Source organism: Vipera berus (genome assembly GCF_964194415.1).
Source record: "Vipera berus genome assembly, chromosome: 3".
In the NCBI taxonomy this organism is placed as follows: Eukaryota; Metazoa; Chordata; class Lepidosauria; order Squamata; family Viperidae; genus Vipera; species Vipera berus.
The window spans coordinates 171,132,408-171,159,139 of NC_138204.1; the positions used below are offsets into that span (position 1 = coordinate 171,132,408).

Consider the following 26,732-nt stretch of genomic DNA (forward strand, 5'->3'; position numbering starts at 1 on the left):
CCAGCATACCAAACCACAATACCATACAAGAGGATGCTCTCTATGGTAGTTTTCATCACTACCACAGAATAGGATTTCCAATTCATTTTTAACAGTCAAACCCATAGCTCTTTTTGTCTAATTTAAATCTTTCTTTCAGTTATAAAATGTAAACCGGTGGCAGACATATCCTTCTGACTGTAGCTTCTTCCTTAGTCTTGAGGATAGGATCATCATAATCAAAAGTTATTATTTTATCATAAGCCCATCACTCTGGCTTTGCCATTATTTCTTTTCTAAAAGAAGCTTCCTGGGGGGACACCCAAAGAGATATCCTCATAGAGCACCTTGTTTTATATTTATTCCAAACTCTTAGAATGGCACATTTAATAAAGTGATTGTTAAAATCAACATTTACTTTAACCTTATCATACCATAAATAACCGTGTCATCCAAATCTTAATTCATGACCTTTTAAATCAAGTAGCCTCTTATTCTGGAGATTCACCCACTCTTTTAGCCAGACCAAACAACAAGCATCAAAATATAGTTTCAAATCTGGTAAACCCAACCCCCCTCTCTCCTTAACATCTTGCAGTAGTTTATATCTAATTGTTTGTTTTTTCTTTTGCCATATAAACTTCAAAATATCCCTCTGCCATTTAAAGGGAGTATCAGTTGCAAGTATTGGTAACATCTGAAACAAAAAAATAGCATGCTGTCACAAAGAAGAGGGAGTCAAGCTATTCTCCAAAGCACCTGAAAGCAGGACAAGAAGCAATGGATGGAAACTAGTCAAGGAGAGAAGCAACCTAGAACTAAGGAGAAACTTCCTGACAGTTAGAACAATTAACCAGTGGAACAACCTGCCTCCAGAAGTGGTGAATGCTCCAACACTGGAAGTTTTTAAAAAGAGACTGGACAGCCATTTACCTGAAATGGTATAGAGTTTCCTGCCTGAGCAGGGGGGGTGGACTAGATGACCTCCAAGGTCCCTTCCAACTTCTTCTTCTTCTTCTTCTTCTTCTTCTTCTTCTTCTTCTTCTTCTTCTTCTTCTTCTTCTTCTTCTTCTTCTTCTTCTTCTTCTTCTTCTTATTGTTATTGTTATTGTTATTGTTATTATTATTATTATTATTATTATTATTATTATTATTATTATTATTATTATTATTATTATTATTATCTTTAGTAAGACATTCATCTTAATTACAGAAATTCTATCCAATAGTGATTAATGTACTGTATACCATCTAAATAAGTCCTTGTTAATATCATTCCAGAGAGGCACATAATTATTTTGAAACAGTTTTGTGTTAGAGTTTGTCAATATAACCCCCAAATATTTCATCTTTTTCTCAACCCTAAAACCAGACTTTTTAGGCAATATAACACCATCCTGTGAGGTCATATTCTTAATCAACATTATTTTCTGTTTATTTATTTTAAAATCTGCTAAAAACTCCTAATTTCCTCATCAGATATTTTATATTGTTTTCTGGATCTTGCAAGAATATCACTAAATAATCAGCAAATGCACTCAATTTATAATCTTCCCTTTTGATACTTATACCTGTTATTTTCTCATCTTGCCAGATATCTCTGTTTAAAACTTCCATCACCAAAATAAACAACAAAGGAGACAAGGGACATACTTGTCTCGTACCCTTTTGAATTTCACATGAATTAGTTAAATCACCATTAATGACAATTTTTGCTTGCTGTGACATATAAACAGCTTTGACCGCTTTGATAGTTTTCTTTTAAAGAACAAACATTATTTACATACCATATATGTCTAACAGAAAAAGATATTAAACATCATTGCTTATATACTGGAAATAGCAAAGACTTTCACTGTACATAGTTCAGCCTTTTGACTTGATAATTGCATTAGTAGGAATATCAGTATGCAATTTTCAGGTATTTGGTTATGAACAAACATCTCTTTCATAGTTGTTTTTCTTTCCTTATATTTGCGCAACCATTTTTTCTTTGAATTAATAGGTTATCCCTAAAGAAGAACACTTTAAAATACCATCTGGACTTATAAAAAAAAGCTTAGGTTTTTTTATATGAAGGTAATTTTAACAAATCTCCTCTTCTTGTTCTTTTGATCAATCTAGTCTGCGAAACAATTCCTTATAAACAATTCCTTATAATTCTCTGTTCATAGCAGCTCACTTCAAGAAAACGATAAGCATTGTTTTCTTAAGCTTTTCTAATCTTTCATCAGAAAGAATGTTCATTCATCCTAGCTCAACTCTTTCAGTATAATGAACAGGGATAAGGACCCCAATGTCTTTCTTGCGTCCGGCAGCCTATCGTGCTTTGAACAGAAGATATCCTTCCTCCTTCATAACTTTTGAGAAACCAGATTCCCTTTTATTTCAAAACCTTCTTGAAATTATCTAATAAATTATGAACATCTTACTATGGAAAGAAAATTGCAAGGCAAAATTAGGAGAGGAACTCTTTCTTCTCAAAGAGTTTTTCTATGAAAGATGAAAGAGAAACAACCCACCTCCCCTTCGGTTATTGCTCTTCTTTGGAAGCCAACAGAGAGATTCCGGAAGGTGCAAGTTCTTCTTCTTTGTTTTCAATAAAATATCCCAACAAGCTAGAAGTATTTTGAATATCTTAACTTTCTCCATCTCCCAGCCAGTGGCTAAGGAGCCCTATGAAATGGAAAGGTATGAGTGCTGCTTGGGCTACCAGATGCTCGTATATTTAGAGACCTTTGCTTTTGATAGAAGAAAGAGTAAAGAAAGGATAACTGAGCCTAGGAAAGAAGATGGCCTGAGATAGTGAGGAATAAGTGAAGCACTGGAGGTTCAGCACTGGAGAGGCTGCAGGGAGCTTGATTGAAGGAAAAACAACTCCGTGACAGTAAAAGAATGGATAGAAAATTAACCAGTGGAACAGCTTGCCTTCAGAAATCGTGGGCGTTCCATCACTGGAGATTTTTAAGAAGAGACTGGACAGTCACTTGTCTGAGATGGTATAGGTTCTCCTGCTTGAGTGGGGGGCTGGACTAGAGGACCTCCTCGGTCCCTTCTAGATCTATTCTATTCTGTTCTGTTCTGTTCTGTTCTGTTCTAAACTCAACAGCATAGCAGAGCTGAAGTTTGTCACTGAGAGACTCATCCAGTAGATGCAGCCATAAAAGGAAATTGCACAGAGAGAAATCACATTGACAACGAAATGCTGCCATGAGAAAAGGCTGAAAGGAAAGGCTGAAAGTGAAAACTAATGGACCAGCTGTAGTGAATTCAGCAGCATTAAATGAGACAGGCATCCATTTTGCAGAGATTGTGTAACTGGTTGTTTCACAGGCAGCTTATTGTGTTCCCAAACTCAAAACTGGTATTGGGGAAAAAAGAGTGAAACCCAGCGCACAAATGACATCTTCTGGACCACTCTGTGGTTATAAAGGGGAGAATAGAAATAAGTTTGGGGATTAGGAAATAAGAATAAGAGGCACAGAAGTAGAATAGAATTAAAATAAAGATATTATTTTTTGTCAAAATAAAATGTTACTTATGTAAGTTCAGCAATAAAGATATGCTCATATAAATCAAATACACTCTGGCTTGACTTCTGCTTATGTTGGCACCATCTAAAAACAAACTGGTCATGCTCCTCTAATTCAGTTTTGCATCACTTGCTATCATATTTCCCTGTATTTGTTGGTTTGTTTCCAGATCTGATGTTTCATAGGTCAGTCCTTCGAGGTAGGCCACATCAGGAAACAGGATCCACAATTCTTATTGGACTATATTTTATTGAGACAGGCCAGTCTTTCTCAACTTTAACTTTAAGATGTGTGGATTTCAACTCCCATAATTCAACAGCCAATATGCAGCATAGGGTGTAAGTAACATAATATTCAAAATGTTTTTTTTTAAACTTGCCTCTTTCTTATACCTCACTGAATGATGGTGGAACCAGTCTGAGCTTCTTTCTAACACATTGCTTAATCGTACTTTTGTTTTTGTTACCAATTCTGCATAGTTTTTGCAATGCTACTGTCATGGCTGTCTACAGCAATGATATCCTCAACTTCAGCGTCAACTTCAGCGTCAACTTCCCTCCGCCCTGTGCGTTCCCACAGAGAGGGCCTCCTCAGGGTGCCTCCGGTCAGAGAATGCCAACTGGTGGCCCCCAGGGGGAGGGCCTTCCCTGTGGGCGCTCCGGCTCTATGGAACCAACTGCTGGTTGAGCTCCGGATGGCACCGGACCTTCGCTCCTTCCGGCGTGGTCTGAAGACCCATTTATTTGAACAAGCTGGTCTGGCCTGATGGGGGACGTTAGGGTTTTTTAATGGGTTTCTTATATTGTTATTGTTTTTTATCTGGGCACTTGTTTAATTCTCTTTTAATTTTTGTATTTGCTATTTATATATGCCCTGTTCACCGCCCTGAGTCCTTCGGGAGAAGGGCGGTATACAAATTTAATAAAATAAATAAATAAAATAAATAAAATCAACATGATAACTCCAGCATTATAGCAAGGGTTTACTTTTAACACCTCTCCTGGTGATTCCTGGTGTATCCGTATTACAAGCTGCCTTTTTATATTCCCATTATGGCAACCTTAGGGGATATGAAAATAGCTACTTCCCAGCTACGTGGTGCTCTTTTGATTCTGCTCTTTACAGCCTTCTCATGCTTAGATGTGGTCTTGTTCCTTTTTTCACTGGAGCGGCACTATAAAAGGGATAACTGATTGCAAGAAAAACTTTTTAAGGCATTCACCATTATTTGTTTTCCTAAATTAGATACCTTGGGAAAGTGAGCTGTATTTTGGCATTTATAATTGTACCGATGATATAATTAATGGGAAAAAGTTAATACTAGTAATAAATTAGCTACTCCATGAATATTAAATTGTATTAAATTAGTGTGTTCAATTCAAATCCCACACATGGTAGAAACTGGCTTATCGTGGTGCCTTCTTCTACTTTGCTGATACCACTAGGGATGGAGACTTACATTTAGAAAACATTGATTTTACTTTCTTAAACAAATATGGATCCTGGGCTAATGGCTAATGAGTGAAAGGCACTCAAAAACCTATCCTTTCTCAGGACAAAGTAGGCAAATGGCAATACAAATAGAAGCTTACATATTCCTGTATGAATTGCAAGAACATCAAGTTGGTTCTTCACTCACTCATAATTGATGTTCTGTAGAGATTGTTAGAGATGAACTATTGGCAAGACTGGAATAATCCTGCCAACATACCCACACCCTTCATCTAATTTACTGCTGAAATTTGACTGCTGTTTGGTGATAGTTGAGGAAGAGCCTACGGAGGTTAGAAATGATATGGAAAGGATGAAGCTCAGCACATATCCTTGTTTCCCTTATGCACTACACAAAAAACAAAATAAGGTATTAAATTAAGTTTTGTTATTTACATCCCTGCTACTGGCCTAACCCAAATGTAAAGACAATGTAGGTCTCTTAAAATGCTACACTATATATTTAAATTCAGAAGTAAACCTCACTGAATTCTATGTACCGGTATGTTGAGTACTGAAGCCATAAAAGATATTCATAGATTTGTACATTTAAAGGATAGTATGCTTATTTCAATTGATTTGCAATGATTAGCCACTTAGGAAATAAGAGGATTTCTCTGAGAACCTGCTAAATGCATAAAGTAAATTGATTTTTGTGAAAGTGCAAAACAACTTCCCTAACCATATGCAAAGTACTAATGTTAAGTAATAGTGGGTAATAAAATCTTCTGCAGTCCAAGTATATTACTTAACAACATTCATTTAAGAATGCTTCTGGATAATTTGAATTTTCTGCACAATGAAATCTGAAGTGGCCTGAATGTAAAGTAAGTTATTTTCAAAGGATGTCAATACTTTTGAACTGAAGTATTTAATTATTACCACATATGTTACTAGTAATGATTTGTAAACAAATTGTCTAGCATTTTCATTTGTTTTCTTGATAGCATATATTTGTGTAACAGAAACATTAAATACTGTCCCTCAAATCTGTAGAATTTATGGAAATAATAAATTCAGAGGCAGACAGGCTAGACTAGAATAACACTGCACTATGGTGTCTTTCTTCAATATATAGCATCCACTGATATCCATCAGATGTCCAATGTTTTGCCACATTGTTTTCCTTATAAATATATGTGACTAAGTCAGGATGATTGTGCAACAAAATCTTCAGCTGTGAGCAGCCTTGATCAAAATTATTTTAGATTTTGTCCAGATGTTCTGCCTTGTTACACTGCATCGTTGTGATTCATTCTGTTGTTTTTGGAAATGTAACATAGGATACGCATGGTTAGTTTCGGTAAAGTATTTCATTATGAGCAAACCTCATTTATAACCAGAACAGGGGTAAATGATGATATAGTGCATATGCACTACCATACACACTCGATCTTGCCACTTAGACCAACTTCTACTGGGTTGCAAAAATTTGGATGACCATAGAACGCAGCAAAGAGATAGGCAAATTCTAATTCATATTTTTTTCAGCTCAGATCTGTGATCCAGCAATCACTATGCATCTGTTTTTCCCTCTTCCATTTCCCCTAACATCAATGAGCAAATTTCACTTCTTTTCCAAATCTCGTTGCCTATGTGGGCAAAAAAATAAATAAAAGATTTAAACATATAGGTAGTCCTCAACTTACAACAGTTCACTTACTGACTGTCTGAAGTTACAACAGCACTGAAAAAAGTGACTTTTGACCATTTTACACTTATAATCTGGCAGCATCTCCATATGATCAAAATTCAGACTTTTGGCAATTAACTCATATTTATAATGGTTGCAGTGTCTTGGAATCATGAGATTACCTTTTGCAATCTTATGACAAACAAAGTCAATGTGGAAGCCAGATTCACTTAACAACTGTGACAAGAATGGTAGTGAAAAGGGGAAAAACTCACTTAACAACTGTTTCACTTAGCAACAGAAATGTTGGACTCAATTGTGGTCGTAATTTGAGGACTACCTGTATTTAATATCTACTAGATAAAGATAAAAGGGACGTGGTGGCTCAGTGGGTTAGGACGCTGAGCTTGTTGATCAGAAGGTCAGCAGTTTGGCGGGTCAAATCCTGAGTGCCGCGTAACAGAGTGAGCACCTGTTACTTGTCCCAGCTTCTGCCAACCTAGCAGTTCAAAGGCACGTAAAAATGCAAGTAGAAAAATAGGGACCACTACGGTGGGAAGGTGTTCCGTGCGCCTTTGGCGTCTAGTCATGCCGGCCACATGACCATGGAGACATCCTCGGACAAGCGCTGGCTCTTCGGCTTTGAAACGGAGATGAGCACCGACCCCTAGAGTTGGAAATGACTAGCATACATGTGCAGGGGAACCTTTACCTTTACCTTTACCTAGATAAAGATATTGTCCAAGTGCTGTTTCAGATTACCAAAATCTGAAAACTGTGTACACATTGAAGATATTAAAAGATACATTTGGAAGCCATTTAAATCCCATTAGTGACTGTGGATCCAACCAATTATTCACGACCAGTTGATATTACAGTTATATTTTTCTTTGGGGAATTTATAAATAACAAAAGATTCCTTTTATTGTCCCTATCAACAAGTAACAGATTTTTTCAAGATCTTACATTGACCAGATACTAGTGATTTCACCCAGAATGAAAAAGAGTTATAAACAGGCAATTTTTTTCTGGAAATAACCCAGGGACACCTTCTTAAGAGCAAATAAAATGTCGTTCTATAATATAATGATTTTTGTAATAGAAAATAATTTTCTGTGCTTTTCAGTTAACTTCAGAATAATTTGTCAAAATAAAACCAAGTGGTTTAAATATGGTAGTAGATTTTTGAAGGATGCTTTGCCTTGATGAAGTTTCAAGTAAAGGGATCCTTTGAAGTGCCTTCATGAAGCACCATGGCATGATACTTGCAACTGGCAGTAAGTCAGTTTGGTTTTGGGCTGACAAATAGAACATGAACAGTCACCAACAAATGCTGCATTTGGGTGGAAGCAGGGCTTTTTTTCTCATTGAACGCTCAGAACGGAGTTCCGGCACCTTTTTTGGATGGAACCTTGTAGGGTAGGCAAGGCGGGTTGTATAATATGTGCGAGTTCCGGCACCTTTTTCTTTTGCAAAAAAAGCACTGGGTGGAAGTATGCGTTATGCTCTCTCCCAGAAAAGGGGGTCCTTTTCTGGCAATGGGAATTGCAGTGTATGGTTGTTGATTTGTCTGGGAACAAAAGTTCTCCTAGTTTTCATACTAGAATCTAAATCAAGAAAGCATGTGTATGTACATCTCTTTCTCTCTCTCTATATATATATATAAAATCTTTCTCACTTCTGTGGATGATATGTATCTTCTTCAGTCTTGGGTTGGGAGGCTTGGGGATTTGAGAGTTCGGCACAGTATCTTAGTTGTTTCTGACACTGCAATCTTCTGAACTGAGTGCTCTGATGTCGTTCCTGGGTTCTTTTGGAACCACTGTCAGTTTTGGAGTGTGTACCTAGAGAAGCAGTGGAAAAGACAGGGGAATCTTAGCAGCACAGAGCTTTCCAAGGGAGGAGGCAATACATTCCAGAGGGAAGTGCAAATTAAGAGACTGCACAGTCCCAAACTGGATAAGGCGGAGGGGAGTGGGGAGTAGGGGAAGAGGTTCAGGGTAGCCACCCATTATAATCTTTCAGGATATAACTATTAGACTATGTTTAGTTATAACTTTAGTTTTGCAACATTCTGTCCATTAGGCAGGACTTTTTTTTGTCATAGATTGCACCAGAATGGTGTTCTAGCACATTTTTCGACGGATTTTCCAGAGTTGCATTTTTTCCCTATTGTTGCCCTTCCTATCCTCATTTGCTTTTGAAAATGCCCCGCTGGCAGTACAGTATGAGCGGGGTCCCCTCCAGTGCTGTCTGCCTCCTCTAGGAGGAGACATGAGGTGCCAGAACACCACATCCATAGCGTGGCTTGATTGGCTGGGTCAAACCATGTGGTGTAGAAGCCGATGGTGATGGTGGGAGACACATAAGAAAATATACTTGGCAAATACAGCCTTTTAAAAATTAATAAATATGGTAACTTGAGATCATCCTAGCACATTAACATATACATACATCTGCTGGACGTCTTTTAACTCCATTTTTGCCAGTCTTTGGTTTTTCCAGAATGCTGTAATTTGGACTGGTTTTGATGGTGGTTATTAGACAACCTGCTTCTATTTCTCTGGCCATTCATCACCATGTTCTAGGATTCTCCCAACTACTTCATTCCCACAGACAATTTGCCCCCAGTGCATTTAGTTCTTCTTCCAAAGGCTGCAGTTAACTGTAGTTCAGTTTCCTCCTAGAGAAATCTCATCCTGGCCTGACTCTCTGAAATGCCACAGGAACGCAGAAATGTCAGCTGTCATAGCTGCTAAATCCCAAGTGGGTGTTCGGGAGTCTCAGCTGTGAGTGGCCCAGGACCGCTACCCTCCAGTCCTTTTCTGATGAACTGCAGGCTCCCAGACTCCACTCTTCTGGGAAGAGCCCATCTGAAGGTCCATACCCTCAAGGGCCAGCGCTGAAGTGAAAGCCCCCAAGGCCTAACCCTGAGGGAGTTTAGCCAAAGTCTCTCCGGCTCCTTGGATATGCCAGTGCAGAAAATGCCCCAAAGCAGCTGCGGGCATATGGAAGCGCACAGGGATGTGCTGAGTTGGGGTCGCTAATTGGCGGTGGTCTCTAACAATACTGCCAGGCTCCCACTGCCTTCTCCAGTTTGACAGACCCCCTGGCCCTGAGAGGGAGGCCCGGTTCCTTCCCTCAGAGGTCTGCCAAGCATTGCCTGGCTTCCCCCTCCCCCTGCTGCCCTCTCATCTTGGCCGGTTCTCCCCTCAGCCCCATTCTCTATCACATTGTCCTTCTCCCCAGGCAGAGGGAATAGACCCCTCCTAGGCCGAGCCCCATGGGACATAAAGGTTCTCCCCACATTTTCTCTGGAAGGACCCCTTTTCTCTTCAGCTACAAGAAGCACCCCCACACCTCCCTGTCCCCAGACCAGGCCCGGGCAGGCCCAACCGAGCAGGCCTCACTTCTGCCTCCCACCCCCTTCCCAGAATAAACATAGAGGCCATCTTTCACAAGAGAGTAAGTGAGCCTTTTGCCTTCTCTTACAGAAGGTGGGGTGTGAGTTAAAAAGAGGTGAAGCAAGAGGAAAGAAAGGCGGCTGGTGTGGAAGCTTTCCCAACAATGAAACTTTGCTGTTTCGGTTTCTTGGTTAGTTCAAAGACTGGAATGTCTACAAAAATCTCTTTTTAGTCTTTTATACTTCATATTCAAACTGCAGAGGGGAAGAATAAGAATAAAGCTAATATCTTGTGATTTGGCGGTATTATTATTATTAATATATATTAATTATGTATTGGTCAGATGTAACGGTAGACCTACAGTATGAGGTTTAATCAGATCTATTTATTAAATTGGGTTTAACTTAAAGGTAAATTAAAAGTAATCTGTTCACTGACAAAATTTCAACTTTAATTTGTTTCAAGTCAATATCCATATTAAACTCCAAATGTACATTTTTCCACCTTGTTTGACAACGTCTTAAAAATAATTCAATCTTTTACAAGCAACCAAATTTTGTTTATTGGGCCAATTTCATTCTACATAGAAAGCTGACATTTCCACTCATTAAACTAAATGGGTATGCCAGTGGTAAATATCCCAAAAGATTAATAAAATGTCTTCTTGTAATTTAAAGCCACACAGTGCTTGGTAACATTAATAGTACTAACTTACCTTGAACAAAACCCTAGTCTTTTAGATACACTAAAAATTGAAGGTTTTTTTCCCCAACTACAACGATAAACCTTGTAGGGTTGGCAAGGTGGGTTGTATGATGTGTGTGAGTTACAGCATTTTTTTAAACAAAAAAGCACTATCATTAGGTAAAAGCAAATAAAAGATCAGACTCAATTGGATTCCACTGGGTTGTCTTTGGGCTTGAGCCTGATAGAATCCCAACCCTGAGTCCTCCTACCACCACTAGGATCATTTTCCCCTTTACTTTCTACATCCTCTCCAGTTCCTCCTTTGGGCCATAGTATTGTTCTAGCTTCTCATACACTAGCTGAAATGTAGTCCCTCAAATCCTAAAAATAAGTATTTTGTAAGAATACTGAATAAAGTTAACTTTAGACATAAACCATAGTGTGCAAAGAAGCAATGAAACTTTAACAGATTCTTGCAGAAAGAAATAAGAAAAGAAATAAATCATTCTGCAGATGTCACTGAGATTATCCAGCTTTATGGAAGGGGATTTATGAGCAAATAATACTAGAGACAAAAATAGGATTTGCATTTGTACAACTTTTGCATCTTTAAATCAGGCAGAAATTCAGTAGAACATTATTTTATTTTATTACTATATTTATGCAAAGACATCTTGTTCTCTGGGTAGCCTATAAGACGGAAAGATAAAATATCATTTAAAGTAAAATATCGCAAAACAATTGGAGGATTAAATTTTCCAGCATAAATATTTCCAGGAGAAGGAGAGAGTGAGAGCAACTGTCTTACAAACATGCAACACAAAACTACAAACAGTGGCTCAAAGAGTTTTGTAAGCCCTGAGAAAATGATGAAACTCTGGTGTCCAAATTGTTAAGAGAAGGAATCAGACAAACCTTTATGGAAAGAGATTCAGTTTGGTGTAGTAGTTAAGGCATCAGGCTAGAAACAGAGAGCTATAAATGGATGAAGTCACACAAACACACGCACACACGTGCGCACGTGCGCACACACATGCATGGCTACTAAGAAGCCAGAAGTCAGTGTAAAGGATGTTTATCCTTTGAGCAGTGGGCTCATTTGGATTCTATTGCTAGCAGAGTGAGTTCTATAATGCAGTTGTTAATGATTCAATTACTAGCTTTTAGTGGTATTCTACCTGGTAACTTAGACAGGCATAGCAGGCTTGGTAAAAGGGCAAGGATCCAAAGAAACAAACATACATACAGAAAGAGTGTGGTCACAAACAAAAAAATAAATAGAAAGTGCCATCCCCCCCTCTTTATTTCTGGAATAAGGGTGTCCCCTAGTGGCTATGATAGCCCACAGTGCATTTCACTGTAACTTTCATATAGCAATACCAGTTATACTTAACAGGAAAAAAACGTATTCTTTTACTATTGTAATAACAATTTCAAGCTGCTGTAGATATCAAATGGCACTCAGATGAATCACGATATAGAAGAAAAAAAAGATAGCCCACGAGAAATCAGTTTGGGATCTCTTCTAATTCCCTGCATACCATTAAAATAATTCTGAGCAAGTCTTAAAAATTGCTGAAGGATCAGTTTGACGAATATCCTGTACAGGGCTAAAGGCTTCTACCATATAACCTTCTCTGTGCACAGTTGGTATGAAAAAAAAAGATGCAATTACCAATGTTAACTTCTGAAAATAAAGATTGTTTGCTTTTTGTTAAAAGAAAAAGTGGGACTTTTAATGAAAAACAGCAATGTTTAAGAAATCTTACTTGAACCTTTCTTGGAAAGGAAATTTCTTTGTAGACATCTAATGTGGAATGTTGTAAATCTTTTTTATCTTTGCAGTAGCGAGCTAGGAGTTTTAAAAAAAGATGCACTACTGCTATAATATAGATATGACATTTATAAATCAGAGCATTTCTGCAGAAAAATCACAAAAATGAGACACAAAATCAACACATAAGAAAGCAAGGCTTTTTGCAATTTCCTGACCACAGTGAAGACAGACACAAAAAAGTAAAAAAAAAATGAATGTAACCTCAGTTACAAAGTTGTATGTTTGACAAAAGACAACAAGAAAACCAAAATATGAGAGAAATAACAGTGAGATCTGAAAAACCGTGACAGAAAATAAAAAAGATGAAAGGACTGATATGAAGCAGAGAAAGAGAATGCAAAAAGTGCCAAACATTGAAAAAATCAGAATGGAATAATGAAATCTATGGAAACAAGGGAACCAGTTGTAATCAGAATCATGGAAACAGTATAATCTCAGATTTTATTTGGCTACAAGGTAAAACATTTGGGAGGAGAGAAAAGAAATGTTTCTCAGTCGAGAAAGACTGAAGTCCAACATTTTTAGACATGATGAATGTCAGTTTGTTTAGCTGAAAGATGTCTTAATTCAGCACAATCAATCTTCAGTTTTCATATCTGAGATCTGTTGATATTTGCCCACTCAAATTAATATTACAGGAAAAAAGAAATGTCCTTCAATTCATCAAGGACCATCTACCTATAGAAAAAGACCTCTCCCGAGGCTTCCAGTTTGTGCATGCGGCACATTCGGACGTGCAGGAAGAGCTTTCTCCTGCCGTCCGATCCTTCTTCATTGGAGAACTCTGAAAAGAGTCGAAAGTCACCCTGGAGGGGCAACCACCGCAAGGAGGCCCTCCCTGTGATCGTGAAAGGGTGGCAGCCCTCCACTTGAATCCGGAGCAGCTCCTTTGGCCAATCATTAAGCTGTTCCCTGCCAAAAGCCAAAAGCACCATCTAGCACAACAAAGCAATCTGGAGGACCCGGGTGAGACCTTATCTTTCTTATCACCCTATCTGCCTTCCTGTGGGACTTTTCCAAAAATTTCCTCCCCCCCCTTTTTTTTTTGTTTTGAAAAAACGGCATTTGTATACTTGGGGAAAAACATTTTAAGCCTTAAAGCATCGAAGAAGAAAAAAAACCAACTGATTAAGCAAAGAAATTAAGCAATCTTATTTCTACTTATTAAAAAGCTTCTATTTTGGGTGGGGATCTACTACCCTATTTTCTGTTTAAGATGTGAATTAAGGAAAAAAGAATGGACTAATTATACAAAAGCTTTATATTAATTTGGAAAAAAAGAACTTCACAACTTATTCTATATGCTATTGATGACATCTTGTGGCTAAACCTGGAATACCAAGTAAACCTTTTGCTTATTGTGAGAGCTGACTGAATAACAGAGCTGTCCTTGACACTATCTTCAAAGATAAGTGTGGGAACACCTGGCACTAAACAACTTTTAGGAACATTGAAGGTGGAAAATTATTGACTCCTATTAAAATAGCCTCCATGGAAGATTTAGCTATAAATACCAATGAAATGGATGACTATATCCCACCACTTAATTACAAACTGATATTGGACACAATCTTGGCAATAACTGAGCAAATTAAATCCAAACTGCATTATAAACCTGACAACTCAAAGCCACCAAATCAAACTTTGACCTTAAATGATGAACTGACAATCCAAAAACAAATAGAAGAAGTGGAAACTAACATCAGAATAGGAGACTTCAAAGAGCAACAAATGCAGCCTACAGAGAACCTTGAAGTCCAAACTCTAACTTCAACTACAAAACTTACAACTCAAAAAACAACAATACCTGAAGAAAGCAACATTAAGAGCAAAGATATCAAAGACCTTCAAATACAGTACGTTGAGGATTCAGCTAATCAAACAATAACAACATCAGCCACTACTTTCTACCTAAGCCAGATGGAAATGGAAGAAGAAAAAGACCAGACTGAATTAATGACAATTATATTACATCAAACATCAAAAACTGAGCTATTAAAGCAACATTTCAATGACTATAAAGGGGACACATGCTTTGCAAAACTGTCATTTGAATGGTCTCCTCAGATTCAAATAAAAGGTGGAGGAAGAAAGGGAGACACATTTAAGAATTTAAAGGCACTAAGATGGAAGCCTGATTGGCACAAAAGGAAGGCGAGAGCTAGATTAAAAAAATTAGACTTGTCTCTTTTTTTGGGGATTTGTAAGGACAGAGCTTAAAAATCTCTTTTGATGGACTAAGGGGAATCTTTAAAAAAATATAAACTGATTTTATATTTAGGTTTTAGATCTTTAAAGGAAAACAAAATTAAGCTTCTAGAAGATAATTTTGAACTATACTATAGAACTTAGAATTTTATAACAAAAGATAGTATTTTAATAATTGTTGAACATTTAAGACAAAAAATATTTTCCTAATAATTGGTGATTTGTTAAGATGAAAACTAGATTTTACTGGTAAAACATAAGAATGTTTTGTAATGAACAATGTAAGTTTTGTAGACAAGAGAATTATTCTTTATTGAAATAGGGAATTGTGGGTTACCCAAAAATTAAGCTTTCTTTTGTATATTTATAGGCTACTTTAGAGTATTTTGTTTCAATTAGGTAAAACTTTAAAAAAGGATATTGATATGTTTTAGTGAAAATATATTGAAAATTTTGTTAATTGACTAGGTCACAACTAGCAGTGTATTAACTTGATTATTTTGACTATGTGATAACTAAGGGAATCAGAGAGGGAATCCTTGTTGATGCAACCTGAACTATTTACAAACAATTTGCTATTTCTTACACTGACTACCCAGCCACCATATTGCTTCACAAATACATGTATATGTAAATATTAAAAAATCAATAAAACTTGTATATATATATATAAAAGACCTCTCCCTTTGTAGGCTTAGTTCTTTGCATATAGAACAAAGTCCCCAGAAGACAGACAGCCTGCAACTGTATTTGGACCTGATTTAGAGAGCTAGAGCCAGTTTGGTATGGTGGTGAAGGAACCAATATAGATACCACAAGATTGTGAGTTCTAGTCACAGCCATCACTGCCAGATGAAATTGTAACTGGCTGATCAACTGCACTCAATATGTAGTCCTCAATGGAACTGCATCTATATGGAGGGAAGTATGTAAGTGGGGTACCCCACAGCTCTGTTTTAGGCTCAGTACTCTTCAACATCTTCATAAATGATTTGAATGAGGGGATAGATGGGTAACTCATCAAATTTGCAGATGATATCAAGCTGGCAGGAATAGCCAACACTCTAGAAGATAGGCTTAAGATACAGAAGGATCTTGACAGACTTGAACATTGGGTGCTATCTAACAAAATGAAATTCAATGGTGAAAAATGTAAGGTTCTACATTTAGGCAAGAAAAACCAAATGCAGAGGTATAGTATAGGGCAGGGGTAGGCAACCTCGGCTCTTTTATGACTCATGGACTTCAACTCCCAGAATTCCTGAGCCAGCCAAGTCCATGAGTCATAAAAGAGCCGAGGTTGCCTACCCCTGGTATAGGGGGTACCTTGCTCAATAGTAGTAAATGTGAGAGGGATCTCAGAATCCTAGTGGACAATCACTTAAATATGAGCCAGCAGTGTACTGCAGCTGCCAAAAAAGCCAACACAGTGTTAGGCTGCATTAACAGAGGGATAGAATCAAGTTCACGTGAAGTGTTAATACCATTTTATAATGCCTTGGTAAGGCCACACTTGGAATACTGCATCCAATTTTGGTCACCACAATGTAAAAAACATGTTGAGATTCTAGAAAGAGTGCAAAGAAGAACAACAAAAATGATCAAGGGACTGGAGGCTAAAACATATAAAGAACGGTTGCTGGAACTGGGAATGTCTAGTTTAACGAAGAAAAGGACTAGTGGTGACATGATAGCAGTGTACCAATATCTCAGGGGTTGCCACAAAGAAGAGGGAGTCAAGCTATTCTCCAAAGTACCTGAGGGCAGTACAAGAAGCAATGGATGGAAACTAATCAAAGAGAGAAGCAACCTAGAACTAAAAAGAAATTTCCTGACACTTAGAACAATTAACCAGTGAAACAACTTTCCTCCAGAAGTTGTGAATGTTCCTACACTGGAAGTTTTTAAGAAGAGACTGGACAATAATTTATCTGAAATGGTATAGTGTTTCCTGCCTGAGCAGAGGGTTGAACTAAAAGACTTCCAAGTCCCTTCCAACTCTGCTATTCTATTCTATTCTATTCTATTCTATTCTATTCTATTCTATTCTATTCTATTCTATTCTATTCTATTCTATTCTATTCTATTCTATTCTATTCTATTCTATTCTATTCTATTCTATTCTATTCTATTCTAGTCCCACTTTAGACACAAAGCCAGTCTTGCCCTTTCAGCCCTAGGAAGACCTTAGTAGCAAAACACTTTCAAAGACCTCCCCAGGGACTAATCTAGACTATTGCCAGGAGCCAAAGTTGACGTATAGATATCTGCACACACAGACCCAGACATAGACATGCACTCTAAAGAGATTAAATGTGCGAAATGGCACTCATTGATCTATTAAAACTCACAGTATAGATAGAGGTAAAGGTTTAATCATGAAGATAGAGACTTAAATCATTAGCAACCCTACATTCCAATTAAGCTTCAGAAAAGCTTAGAACCATGAGTCATCTTTTAGAACATGGCCGGTCCATGCATTATCCAACCCAATTCACGCGGTGTATTAGGAATGTCAATTTTCTCTTCTAGACACCCCCTAGAGCACAGGTGTCAAACTCACTGCGTCATGTGACGTGTTGCTTTAGCTGTGTCCCTGCATAACAGATACAGTGCCCTTGCTGACTTTAACAGGGACATTAAGGAAACAGGTCAAGATAATTGTGATAACTCAAATAAGCAGGGGACCATGGTCCGAGATGAACTTGTTTCTGACAGGGAGAAGTGTGAATCAGGTATTGCACATCAGTCATGCAAGAAAAGAAAGGTACCCAAAAAGAGAAGCCACCTTCTGGTTGGTGACTCAATTATAAGGGATGTTAATTTAGGAAAGGATACAGAGGTTTCAAAAGAGGTCAGGTGTCTTCCAGGTGCTACTGCCAGTAGGGACAAGAAGCGTATTTTCAAAATAGTCAACAATGCCAGCAAAGACTGTGATGTGGATGCCATTGTACATCTTGGCACTAACGATCTGTCCCAAAATGATGTACTCTTTGTGCAGAATGATTTCCAGAGGTTGGGGCAGGAACTCAGCAGAATAGGCTGTAGGATCACTTTTCCAGAGGTCTTACCAGTGTATAAGGAGCAAAATGGAAAAGGCCAGCGTATAGCAGAATTTAATATGTGGCTAAAGGAGTGGTGTAAAGGAGAAGGCTTTGGTTATATTAGTCACGATGTCTGTAGCTGGTCCAATGAAAAAATGTACAAAAGAGATGGTCTGCATCCATCCAAGAAAGGGACTGAGTTACTTAGCAATAAATTCACAGCTTTTCTGAAGGAATATTTAAACTAACCAACGGGGACAGTGAGTTAATTGATACAGAACATCACTGTCCCCGGCAATCTAAGAAGATAGGGGAACTTAGGCACCACACAAGTTATGTAGCAAGTAAACACAGGGTCAGTCATAAAGGACTCAAATGTCTGTACACCAATGCGCAGAGTATGAACAGTAAGCAGGGTGAACTAGAAATTCAGGTAAATGAGGGCGGATATGATATTGTTGCCATTACAGAAACATGGTGGGACGAAACCCACAAATGGAACACACAGCTAGAGGGATTTAAACTATTTAAAAGAAATAGACTAAACAAAAGAGGAGGTGGAGTTGCTCTATATATAAGAAATAACTTTATCTCAACAGAAATAGAGCACAACAATGATGAAAACTGTAAACTTGAATGTATCTGGGTCAATATAAAAGGGAGAAAAAATGACATTGCCATAGGTGTATACTATAGGCCACCCAACCAAACAGAGGAAATAGATGAACTTTTTGCTAGTCAGTTAACTAAGGTATGTAGGAAGCGCATCACAATAGTAATGGGGGACTTTAATTACCCTGATATCAACTGGGAGACAAATTCTGCACCAAGTGGAAGATCTAACAGATTCCTGACAAACCTAGCAGACAACTTTCTCTCCCAAAAAGTAGAGAAGGGAACTAGGGGATTAGCCATATTGGATTTAATTCTCACTAACAGAGATGAAATGATAGAAAGTGTCAAAGCCACAGGAACCTTGGGGGGAAGTGATCATGCAATATTGGAATTCAACATTATGGAAGCACAAGCAATAGAATAAAATCAGCGAACACCTTGATGTGAACAAAGTTATCACTAAAAGCCAACATGGGTTTGTCAAAAACAGATCGTGCCAGACAAACCTTATTGCATTCTTTGACCAAGTGACAAAACTATTGGACCAGAGGAATGCTGTAGATTTAATTTACTTGGATTTCAGTAAGGCATTTGATAAAGTAGATCACAACCTACTACTTGATAAGATAGAAAAATGTGGGTTAGATAGCATCACCACCAGATGGATTCGTAGCTGGCTGACAGGCCGTACTCAGCATGTGGTCATCAATGGAACTGCATCTACATGGAAGGAAGTGTGTAGTGGGGTACCCCAGGGCTCTGTTCTGGGCCCAGTGCTCTTCAACATCTTCATCAATGATTTGGATGAGGGGATAGATGGGGAACTCATCAAATTTGCAGATGACACCAAGCTGGCAGGAATAGCCAATACTCCAGAAGATAGGCTTAAGATACAGGAGGATCTGGACAGACTCGAACACTGGGCACTATCTAACAAAATGAAATTCAACTGTGAAAAAAGTAAGGTTCTGCATTTAGGCAGGAAAAATCAAATGCACAGCTATAGTATAGGTGGTACCTTGCTCGATAGTAGTAACTGTGAGAGGGATCTCGGAGTCCTAGTGGACAATCACTTAAACATGAGCCAGCAGTGTGCTGCAGCTGCCAAAAAAGCCAACACAGTGCTAGGCTGCATTAACAGAGGAATAGAATCAAAATCACGTGAAGTACTAATACCACTTTACAATGCCTTGGTAAGGCCACACCTGGAATACTGCATCCAGTTTTGGTCACCACGATGTAAAAAAGATGTCGAGACTCTAGAAAGAGTACAGAGAAGAGCAACAAAGATGATTGGGGGACTGGAGGCTAAAACATATAGGGAACGGTTGCTGGAATTGGGTATGTGTAGTTTAATGAAGAGAAGGGTGAGGGGTGACATGATAGCAGTGTTCCAGTATCTCAGGGGCCGCCACAAAGAAGAGGGAGCCAAGCTATTCTCCAAAGCACCTGAAAGCAGGACAAGAAGCAATGGATGGAAACTAGTCAAGGAGAGAAGCAACCTAGAACTAAGGAGAAACTTCCTGACAGTTAGAACAACTAACCAGTGGAACAACCTGCCTCCAGAGGTGGTGAATGCTCCAACACTGGAAGTTTTTAAGAAGAGACTGGACAGCCATTTGTCTGAAATGGTATAGGGTTTCCTGCCTTAGCAGGGGGTTGGACTAGATGACCTCCAAGGTCCCTTCCAACTTCTTCTTCTTCTTCTTCTTCTTCTTCTTCTTCTTCTTCTTCTTCTTCTTCTTCTTCTTCTTCTTCTTCTTCTTCTTCTTCTTCTTCTTATTCTTATTCTTATTCTTATTATTCTTATTATTATTATTATTATTATTATTATTATTATTATTATTATTATTATTATTATTATTATTATTATTATATTGCAACTTCTTTTGCTTTGCCAGAGCTGGGGTGGGCGCGGCCTCTGCATGATGCAACCGGCCTGTGGGCCGGCAGTTTAACACCCCTGCTTTTTATTGTGTCTAAATCTAATGAAGAAAGCAGCCATAAATCATGAGGCAATACTAAATAAATATTATGAATATTATTAAAAATAAAAATCTAAAATATATATTAGTAATGTTATTTTACTATAATCATCTCAATTTAGATACATTGTCTCATCTATCTCTCTCATCTCTATTTCTGTTCCATCTTGATCAATATTTTATGGTAGTATATTGATATAACAGTATAAGAGAACCTAATGTTCTTTTTTATAATATAGACAAGGAACGAAAGGGGAGGGGAGAAAAAGAAAGGAAAGAAAAGAAAAGGGATGGGAAGGGGAGGGGAGGGGAGGGGAAGAAAGAAAGGAAAAGAAAGGAAAAGAAAAGAAAGGGATTTTTACAGATCAGTTTTAGTTAGAAATGAAATAGGAAGCTGTGCAAGCTGCTGTTATTCTAAACCCAGCAATTAGACAGTCCATTTGAATCTGAGAAGGGCACAGCATGTGCCATGTTCCATACGTATAAATTATTAACTGCAGAACTACATGCAGTATTCATAGCTAAAAATCATTACCTAAAAGAGGTTACAGAGGAGAAGAAGGCCATCTTAAATATGAAATAATGGTAATCATTTAGCTACAAAACTTTAGCTTAGAGGTAGCTTCCATTAATGAATTCATTATTTCTCTATTCGTACCAGATGTTGCTTGACATACTTGCACAACAAATTCCCAATGGGCAAAAAACAAGTCTACAATTTAGTCTCTTGCAGTATTAATTAACATTATGAGGCATTGTTAATGATAGTGGACAAAGTTAACATTGAGAGTTCTTTATGCCTGGTAAATTGAGGATGAAAATGGGTCACAAGAACAATAGCTCTGAAATAGCAGTTGTCTTCTCAAATGTATTGTGCAATCTCAGACATGTTTGGGCAAAGAATGAAAAAACAAACCATGTTTGTTGCTGGGCCTTCACACATACACAATAGAGAACGCCGCAGCCCTTGAGATTTCAAACAAAATTGATTTATTCTGAAAGAAGCCTGGAGGCTTCATTAAGATTTGGTGGGCAAAAACAAATGAAGATATCTACAGAGTTACCATGGACATGGCAAGCAGGGCATTGAAGAGATGTTACAGCATCTTCTTAAAAAGATGATTTAAATCCCGACTCACAATTTTCATGATCTTGTGCTACATGAGTATCCTCAGGGGGAGTAAAAATGTCAAGTCAAGATTATGATCAAAGCTTTACCTTAATCTTGTCAAAAGTGCAACACACACTTTTTTTTAAAGATTGGGTCTTTGATTGCATGATTGTGGCTGCCATCTTGACTTTTTGGACATCCCAAAGAACAATAGAGTTATTTTGCTTTCCCTGACATTTGTGTTGGATTATTGGCTTGGTAATGGGTAATAAAAAGGGACGCGGTGGCTCAGTGGGTTAGGACGCTGAGCTTGTCGATCGGAAGGTCGGCAGTTTGGCGGGTCGAATCCCGAGTTCCGCGTAACAGAGTGAGCGCCTGTTACTCGTCCCAGCTTCTGCCAACCTAGCAGTTCGAAAACACGTAAAAATGCAAGTAGAAAAATAGGGACCACTACAGTGGGAAGGTAACAGCGTTCCGTGCGCCTTTGGCGTCTAGTCATGCCAGCCACATGACCACGGAGATGTCCTCGGACAAGCGCTGGCTCTTCGGCTTTGAAACGGAGATGAGCACCGGCCCCTAGAGTCGGAAACGACTAGCACGCATGTGTGGGGGAACCTTTACCTTTACCTTAATGGGTAATAATCTAATACATTTATTAGGACACCACATCATGGTATCCATTAATAATTTAACAATATTGTTGTTCAAATTAGTTGTGACGCTTCACAGGAAAAAAAATATAATACTTTTCTTCTTGTCTATATTTTTTTTTTTAAAAATCCTTGAAAGGTTAGAACTGATTGAACGCCAAACAGTAATAATTTTGATAGCCAGGCAAATGGTCCTGATCCTGCTTTAACCCTGATGTAATTGCTGAGGTGAATTAAAAACACCAGGCTTAAGAAAGTAGTTGATTTTGAGATATGAAATACAGTTCTTCTGTAGCTTGGTATATTCCCTGACTTGGAACAAATGTAAACAGCTGTAAAATAAATATCAAAAAAGTTATTTTATCTTTTTTTCTTTTTCACTACCTATATATAATATCACTACCTATATATAACCCACTTGTATGCATTTGGTATTAAGACAATTGCATTTGCTTTTTGATAAATCTAGTTAACTAGTAGATAGTAGATTTTGAATAGTAATAACCCACATACTTTGTTCTAATGACATTTTCGCATTTATCATTTAAGCTGTACCTGCCCTGTGCTCAATTTGTCTAAATGTAAGCTGGTTTAAGAAAATTCTGTCTGGGGACACTGGACTACCTAGGACAGAATTTCTCAACCTTGGCAACTTTAAGATGGACAGATGTCAACTCCCAGAATTCCCCAGCCAGCCAAGGTTGAGAAACATTGATCTTGGGATATGTTCCCATTGGACAATTTCTTTGCTGTTGTGCATTCCTCCTTTCTGTCCCCACCTTTTCAGTTTTTTTGGGTAGGTTTTCATGGAAACAGATACAGTTATGTCTGTATGTGTTTGTATATGTACATAATTGTGTACAACTGCTATACACACATGGCCATGTCCACAAAGTTAATTAATTTTATTAATTTTATTAATTTGATTTTAATGCTCCCAACCTCTAACCAATTCTGTAAATTATATATTCAAAGAATATATTGAAATGTACATGTGTGCAAGCACAACAAACTTTTGTTAATTTTTTTATAGTCCTATATTTAATAATAGATATACAATAATGGAGGGACACGGTGGGTCAGTGGGTTAGGATGCTGAGCTTGTTGATCAGAAGGTCGGCAGTTTGGCGGGTCGAATCCCGAGTGCCACGTAACAGAGTGAGTGCCTGTTACTCGTCCCAGCTTCTGCCAACCTAGCAGTTCGAAAGCACGTAAAAATGCAATTAGAAAAATAGGGACCACTACAGTGGGAAGGTAACAGCGTTCCGTGCACCTTTGGCATCTAGTCATGCTGGCCACATGACCACAGAGACGTCTTCGGACAAGCGCTGGCTCTTCGGCTTTGAAACGGAGATAAGCATCGCCCCCTAGAGTTGGAAATGACTAGCACGCATGTGCGGGGGAACCTTTACCTTTACCTTTATACAATAATGAATGGTAAACCTTTCATTATTTTTCTTTTTCTAAAGGTTTTATCCTCAGCTCCCAAATACAAAATAACCTATGAACACTTTGGGAGTGATCAGTGAAGTCCTTATGTCTCAAGTTATTGGAATCTCTCTCCCCATGAAATGGTACGTTACCTATCTTCAAAAAATAAAGAAACAAAAATAAAGAAATCAGGAAAAAGTAGGAGGTGCAATAAATAATGATTATAGCAACAATCACAACAACATTCCTGGGTGGGTTTCAAACCAACAAACTAAATGTTATCAATATTATACTAGTTTAGCTAGTATAGTTCAAAGTAAAATGTAGCTCTAAAACATCTTAGAAAATTGGGAGGAAGCAGAAAAATGCATTGAATTTGACAATAAATAGAGGCATTCTGATATAGTAACTAAAGTATCATACCAGAAACCAGGAGAACATAAGTACAATCTAAGGCATAAAAGTTGGTTAGGGCCTTTTGGCCAATCACTCTCTTTCACTTCAACCCATCTCACAGGATTGCTCTTGTGAAGAAAATAGGATGGAGAATAATGTATATCCCCTTGAGTTGTAAAAAAATAAGTGGGGGTATGAATCTAAATAACAAACATCTAGAGAACTAATAGAAGATAATACTGTCACTTTCTGCTCACCAGAAATGGTTGCTAGCCCCTTCTGGCAATGAGTAACTGGATAGTACTAATAAGCCCTGAATTGGTACAAGTGGTATATAACAAGATGTTATGTGAAGTATTCTTGCTCAATTGCACTCAATCAGTCATGCTGTTTTTGAGATTCTGCTTTTCATCTCACCTGGCCTACAGGTTTCTGTCTTCTAGCTTCACAGATTTCTCACATTTTTTATCAACAGAACACAATCTTCACTTTGAGTTTTTGATTATTTTTGTCCCTTAGGGCTTTTTGCTTCCTAAACTTTTCTTCTTCTTTTTGTTCTCCAGCAATTCGTGGCATTTCATGCCTGTTAATATGTCCCAATGGTGCTATTTTGACGACATAAGGATCAGCACTTATAGAATAGGCTATTAGTACACAGGAGTAAAACTTTGCTTTTGACTCACGCTTGTTTTTAAAAATCAGTCTGAAGCAGTGTCTGGCTTTAAAGTAAAAGGACTGCTATATCCTGATGTCTTTTGTATTTCCAATTTGGAAGTAATGTCCTAATTTACTTAAATTAAATGCAATAAGTTTAAGCCATGTGAGTTTGCAGCTTCAAATGTTTCCTGCAATTTCTTATGATTGTTTAGGTGCCAGATTTAACAATCTTATCAACAAGTCAGATACTATTTTTATCTTAGAAATAGTATTGTTTGGTGGAAACATACCATGATAGAATGAATAGACTCAGCATATTATGGTGCTAGAGAAATTATATTCTCATAACTTTAAAATGCCTTTAAAATCTATCTTCTAAAAGAAAGGAAAGGAAACCAGGTCAGTGGCTTCTTACCATAGAACCATCTGGGTAACACTTTCCAAATCATCTTTCTCACTTAGCAAATCAATTCCTTGGGTAATCTGAAATACTACTGAAATGAACAGACATTTTCTTCACAAAGCAATGAGCCATTTACTATGTCTTCTGCACAGAAGAGACAAAAAACTTGGCTGTTGAAAAGCGGTATCAGTAAAAATGTCTCTCTTTGACTGAGATCTACAAGACTGCAGAGTGTATGAATTTTAGGGCAAATTTGATTAGTTCAATGGAAATACTTTGTTTCAAAATCCAGATCATTGACTAGTACAGAACCTATACAAATCCAAGATAACTTTCAGCTATCAGATCCTTTTTGCATTTCTCACAGCCCTTTTTGCTATTATTTTCAAAAAGAAAAAGTATGATTCTTCACTATTTTGAAGTAGGAAAATTGTACTAATTTAAACTTAACATCATTTTAAAAACCTTTTTTCCTGCATATAGACTAGGAAATCCTACCAGTACTTATATACTGTATTTTTCGGACCATAAGACGCACTTTTCCCCTCCCAAAAGTGGGTGGAAAAACGAGGTGTGTCTTATGGTCCGAAGGTAAGTGAAAACACTTGTCTCCTGTTCAGTCAACGCAGTCCATCAGCTCCATACTATTGTCAATACTGCAGGAGAACTGCGTGTTAACAGATATCAAAGTGAGTAGAAATATTACATTGCCCCATTATGCCGCTTCCTGATTCACACTCCAAAGTTCTTTCACATGTCCCCCAAAATGGAATACAAAGGTGCATTATGCATTAGTTAGATATTTTAATTCAATTTAATTTAACATTTCAATTTTAAAGACATCTGACTCCAGACTGACTCTGGAGTTTACAGTAAAAAAATTTTTAAAACAAAATATATGAAAGAAAAAAGAATACAGATAACCAGAAGACTGATCCCTTAACACACACACACAAACCCACACACAAAACAAACATTAATGGGCTTAACCACCATCTGAACCCAATTCTGGGTGAACAATCCAGTTGATTTTATTGTTGCTGGCATGGGGCAACATAGATACATCATTCTGAAGACTGTTATATTGTACAAACTGAACAGGAACACTACAACCTTTAATCTTTAAGTGCATTCAGAATGAATAACATCTGAGACAGATCTTGCCTTCAGACTTAAATAAAATGATGAATGACATGAAACTGAAGGGACACAGTTGTACAAAGTTAGAGTCTAGTGTGTAGTTCAATTGTAGAAGCTACTAAATACAATGCAGTGATATCTATGCTCCAAACTGTAGATGCAGATTCCTATTTATTTGGTCAGAGTTTAAGCCAATCCATAACATCAGGAAGTTAATCTTCTTATGATGATTCCTGAATTACCTAATAGTATTAGTAGAAATGCTTAAAGAACTCTTTTTCCTTATTTCTCTGAAATAAAACTGTTGCTAAATCTTTCTTGGGGAAATGGTCAGGTTGGATTAAGCCTTAGAGCAATTATGCTATTGTACAAATGGCTCAGCTGAACTCTTAGCTCTCCTGTGATGCAATTATCTGATAATGTAGCTGTGCAGCTTGCTTTCCTCTGAGTGCTTAAGCGCCTTTAAAAATTTGTCCTCCAAGCAGATCCTACCACAAAGACATCTAGGATAGCAAATTCTGAGCCAAC

The 26,732-nt window shown here is 37.7% G+C and overlaps 1 long non-coding RNA gene across 1 annotated transcript in view; it reads left to right on the plus strand.

Moving 5' to 3' along the window:
• Positions 1-3,781: 3,781 nt before the first annotated feature.
• LOC308665630 overlaps positions 3,782-26,732 on the plus strand; it is a 72,064-nt gene continuing 49,113 nt past the window's right edge. The window contains exon 1 of the long non-coding RNA XR_014025910.1: positions 3,782-3,850. This is a non-coding gene — a long non-coding RNA (uncharacterized lncRNA). The remainder of the gene's footprint in view (positions 3,851-26,732) is intronic.